This window comes from Lactuca virosa, chromosome 7, assembly GCF_052849685.1.
Source record: "Lactuca virosa cultivar CGN04683 chromosome 7, Lactuca_virosa_CGN04683_v6, whole genome shotgun sequence".
In the NCBI taxonomy this organism is placed as follows: domain Eukaryota; kingdom Viridiplantae; phylum Streptophyta; class Magnoliopsida; order Asterales; family Asteraceae; genus Lactuca; species Lactuca virosa.
In genome coordinates, this window is record NC_136432.1 from 70,170,861 (window position 1) to 70,176,860 (window position 6,000).

The following is a 6,000-nucleotide window of genomic DNA, read 5'->3' on the forward strand; positions in this document are numbered from 1 at the left end:
CGATTGATTGACATCCTTGATTGATCGAACTGTCGGGCTATTCGGTTTACTATAACAGGAAGAGCTCTGTCAGCAGTTCCTCCTCTAGACACGTTATAAAAACCTCGTGCCATTCCGTATGGAGGGCGTTGGTCGTCTTGTCGACTCCAATGGTTTATGTATTGGCCCCACTCAGGTATTGGTTCTGCGTCCTCTTGCCTCTGGGGACGCTCCCCAGGGTTGCAGACTTGTGGCTTTGTATCCGTACCAGTTGACTCGCTGTCCTCAAAGGGTTCTTCGTCTGAGTCTGTGATCCAGCCTGCATTCTATGGATTGTAGGGGTCTCCCGGTAAATTGGGTGCAGCCATAGGTTCTGTATTAGAAATAAGATTAGTAAAATACTCTCCATAGTATTTTAATCTTTGTATTCTGTTCTATAGTTCTTCTGAATATGTATGGTAAGTTTTAGACATGTCTCAACACTACTATCACTCCCAAACAAATGTTGGTCATATATCAAATCAATATAGTTGATCAGGCTATATTAATTCCAGATATGATTACATAACTGCTCAGGTTTGACTATAGTGCTCAACATCCAAATACTTTTAAGTTCTTATGTTTGTGATATTATACTTGTAAGTATGAGTGTGCTCTTATGACTGTGATACTTTACTTGTGAGTGTTAGTATACTACTTATAAAAATACTTAAATCTTCAAAAGTATACTTGTAGTCAGAGCTCCTTGCCCCGATGTATTTATAGTTTGTATATCTTTTATTGATTGATATACTGAGTTCACTATAAACAATGCTCTGATGCCTATCTGTCACACCCCCAAACCAGACGGCGGAAACGTCTGGGCGTGGAGGACTTGAATTGTAGTATCACAACACATGCATCATAGTAATCAAAGTAGAAACAACCATTATATTTAAAAAAAATATAAATATTTACATGTGTTCAATCATTGTATATTGAACCAAAATATAGTTATACAAAAGAAGATATGACTCAACAAAGCTCCATCTTCTCAAAAGCTCGGGGAGTACCTGTGTATTATTTCCCTGAGAATACAAGTAATTTGAAAAGAGAGTATCAACATAAAGTTGAGTGAGTGCATAAATGTTTATGTTTGAAAGAGTATCTCTGTATCTTGTATATGTAAACTGTTCCAGAAAATCCTATATTTTCTGTTTGTATATGAAAAGTAGTTTTATTCCCACAAAACCCTTCTCTGTGTATTAATGTTTTGTATTTGTATTACTTATGAAAACTTGTAACTGAGAGTGTGCCTGGCTCCACCAGCTGTTATTGAAAACTGTATTGAATCTTTTTATTTTGTATTCTGTAAACTAGTACTTTGAAGGTGTACTTTCGTTTAATTATTTATACACTAACGTATTGTTAATATCTTTTTAATGAGTTATTATAACCATACTATGACTGATGGCCTGAAACAAACGCTTTGTGGGCGTTTAAACTGGTGATAACAATTGCCACTCATCTAACTGTAGCTAGCAGCCTGAGTGCGGGGTTGTCAATCCCGATATAGATCTACACACGCTTGTTTCGATCCCCGGCTGGAGATTCTGGTTATAATGTCAGGACTTTTCTATGTTGTCTAAAATGAATTAAACAACCTGAATCTAGTGTCTCATAAAAAGCATATAAACGTTACATGTATATTAGTTTGAAAACTCAATCATTCTGAAATAATGATTGACAGTATATTCTTTGAATCAAAACGCAATCATTCTGAAATAATGATTGACAGTATGTCCTTGAATTAGTATTTCCAAACATGTATTTGATAAGTGTAAACCTTGATTTGTTCTGTATCAAAACCCTAGTTTCTTGTGTATTCTAGTATACTTGTATCATGAATTATTGTTCTATGTATAAATTATACCTATTATAATTTATATGTACTCCCTGATTGTGTATTTAACCATGTTTGCATATAATCCCTTGCTCAGCATGTTACAAAGGTAGTTAAACTGATGAAATAACTATTATATTTATATACATATACAATTTTATATATAAATAAAATTTAAACGACACTCGGACAAGTAACCGGTACTTTAAGCCCACATCGAAACAAGGAAAAGGACCCAGAATGAGTTATCAGTCGTAAGCCTTTTAAATCTTATTTATATACATATATATATATATATATATATATATATATATATATATATATATATATATATATATATATATACAAATATGAATTTTGGGGAAAATATAAGATTATAAAAGAGTTTGATGTGTTGAGTATTTTTAGATAATTTAATGTTATTTTATCATGATTTTAATCTTGATTTTATAACACAAAGTTCTTCTGTTATGCTTGTATTCCCCCCCCCCTTAAAACAGTAGAAATTATGAAAATACGGGGGTATGAACTCACTTGATAGATGGTGAACCGGACAGAGTTTCGTTTCATGAAAAGGAGTTTATTTGTCGAGAAACCGGCTCAAATTGGTCAGAGTTTCGACAGGAGAGAGGTTACTTCTCGGGAATCTCGAGGCTTCGAGCCTTGCTTAGGGTTCGAGACTTGATACCGGGGCTTTAAGGGTTGTATATGAGCTTAGGGGAGTGGAAAATGTGAAAGAGAGTGATTTTTGGGGTGAAAAAGTGTAAAAAATCTGGAACCCTCGCATGCTATATATAGTCCGAAGGTTCGGACCCGAAACTGCGCGAAGGTGACACGCGTCGGACAGGTGGCGAGGCGAGGGGGCTTCTTCGGACCGGAGGCTCGCTGCTGGCTGGCTCGGATTGGACCAACCCTCGGTCCAATGGGAAGGAGACACGTGCGAAGGGGAGGGTCCGAGGCGTGTGCGAGGGGTGTCTCCGGGGCATCTCCTGCGAGGCTGTTCGCTTCTAAGTGGACCTCAGCTGCGGTCCAATCAGGAAGTGCCACGCATGGGTTCGGTCCACTCAGCAGCTGCCACGTGCGAGGGTGACGTGGCATGCGAAATTGCCCGGTTTTTCCCATTTTTTCTTTACTTTTGTGCCAAACTTGCGAAAATCATAACTTTCGCATACGAGCTCCGTTTTTGGCGTTCTTTATATGCACGCGTAGGTAAAATCATAATCTACGACTTTCGTTTAGACTTTGTTGGCTAATGTTGAATTTATTTTTAATATTATTATTTTAAACAGACCGGGACGGGAATCCGTTAAAAATTCATAACTTCTTCATCTGACGTCCGTTTTCGTCTGTCTTTTTACCATTGTACTACTACCGACGAGACCTTCAATTCTCGTTTAGGTTGTGTCGGCTAAAAATCGCTCGATCTTTATTTCGAGTTTTTAGCTGTACACTGCTATACTGAAACTTAGAAAAATCATAACTTCCTCATACGAAGTCAGATTTTTCCGTTCTTTTTATGAAAGTTATCGGTTTAACATAAACTACAACTTTCATTTAGATTGTTAAGGCTAAAAAGCCTTTTATAAAAAATTCAGTTTTTACACTGAACAGTGTTTTGTCGGTTTTGTCGCAGATTTTCGATTGGTCATAACTTCTTCGTTATAACTCGGATTTTAGTGTTCTTTATCTTTTTGGAAACCTTGTTACAATCTCCATCACTTGGTTCGTCCCAATCGAGATTGCTAAATAATTTATTTTTGAGGGTCAATTATGTAAATATGCACATTATGCTAAAATTTCTCTTTATTATTATAAAAAGAACTATACATTGACCTAAACTATTACATAGGTTTGGAATTACGATTTGTTACAACACATGGGTGTGCCGTGAACCCAAACATATATATATATATATATATATATATATGTTTTCCCTTCATTCTTCCTCATTTCTCAAACTTTCACCTCAAGAAAATCCGATTCTCTCTCAACTATCATCAAGATTTACACCTTGATCTTCAAATAAGTAAGTATTCCTTCCATTTAATTGTTGATACATGGCTTTATCTAGTGAAGATTCATGTTTTCATCCATGAAATCTTCTCTTTTGATTAGATCTTCAAATCTTCTTCACTTTCACCAAGATCACCAAGAACACCTACTTGTTCTTGAGCCTTAAACTCCTTAAAAGCCTTCAAAAGTGTGAGTATCTCTTCTATCTGCTTGTTAAGCTTGATAAACACTCGATTCCTAGCCTTGATTCATCATCTAAAGCATGAACATGAAGGGTGTACGGCCGTACACACTTCATATGGCTGTAAACCCATGTTTAATGCATGAATAGGCCTCAAACTCAACCCATGTTTAACCATAAGACCATAAACACTTAATGGATGCTAGTTAGGGCGATAAACACCCATTTTTGCATGTTACTTCAATGAGTGTACGGTCGTACACTCCATGGCCGTAGACATCATGGTCTTACACTACATGGACCGTACACATAATGGTTGTACACTCCCTTAAGTGACCATAAACCCCTTTAATGCAATCACATGTGATTGTAACACTTAAATTCAAGTGTTTCCTAGTCCCTAAAGTGGTTTCCTATCATAATTAGTTGTTATATACATTAATTACATCCGTATATGCATCATTATATGCTTAATAGGATCCGTTTGTGTTCAAGACTTCACTTGACACCTAGCATCCTACCTCGACCTTTCACTCGAATCACTCACTACATGTGAGTTCATACCCCCGTATTTTCATAGTTTTTACTGTTTTAAGGGGGGTAATACAAGTCTAACACAAATATTTTCTGTTATAAACAAATAGTTTCAAATATTTTATCAAAATGGATTTCAGTTATCATTAAATCAAATGGTTTTTAATGGTTGTATCAAAATGACATCAAGTCACCAAAAATGAATTTCAAAATATCAAACTTCTTTCAAATGTTTTTATAAACTTATATTTCTCCCAAAAATCATACTAATATATATATATATATATATATATATATATATATATATATATATATATATATATATATATATATATATTTATATAAATAAGATTTAAAAGGCTTAGGACTGATAACCCACTTTGGTTTCGTTTCCTTGTTTGGATGTGGGATTATAAGCATCAGTTATTTGTCCGAGTGTCATTTAAATTTTACTTATATATATTTGTATATGTATACAAGTATAAAAGTTAGTTCATTAAGTTCAATTACCCTTTGTAACATGTTGAGCAAGGGGTTGCATTCATGAATACTCGTTATCAAATCAAAATGTACATATAAATTATAATAGGTATAATTTATGATTCACAGAACATTAATTCATGATTCAAGTATACTAAAGTACATTGTTTTACAAGAACAAAAGTTTAATTCAAAACTATTCAAGGGTGTACATCTTTCAGATACATGTTAAGAATACTAATTCAAGAACATACGATCAATCAAATATTGCAGAATGATTGGGTTTTCATAACTATTATACATGTAATGTTTATATGCTTTTTATGAGTCAATTGATACAGGTTGTTTAATTTATTTAAACAATATAGTAAAGTCCTGACATTATAACCAGAATCTCCAGCCGGGGATCGAAACAATGTGTGTATAGATCTATGTGTTGGGTCAGGCCATCTAGTCAGTATGGTTATAATAACTCATATAAAAGATATTAACAATACGTTAGTGTATAATTAACTAACCATAAGTACATTTGCAAAGTACTAGTGTACAAGATATAATTTACAGTATTACATTACAGTTTACAACAACAGTTGATGAAACCAGGCACACTCTCAGATACAAGTTTGCAAAAGGAATACAAATACAGAACATTGGTTTACAAACAGAACGGTTTTATGTAATTAAAACTACTTTTCATATACAGCAGAAAATATAGGATTTTCTGGAACAGTTTACATATTCAAGAAACAGAAAACATTCTTTCAAACATAAATACTTATGCACTCACTCAACTTTATGTTGATACTCTCTTTTCAAATTACTTGTATTCTCAGGGAACCAGTAGACAGGTACTCCCCGAGCTTTTGAGAAGATGGAGCTATTTATGTCTTGTCTTCTTCTTTTGTATAACTATTTGGTTTCAGTATACAAT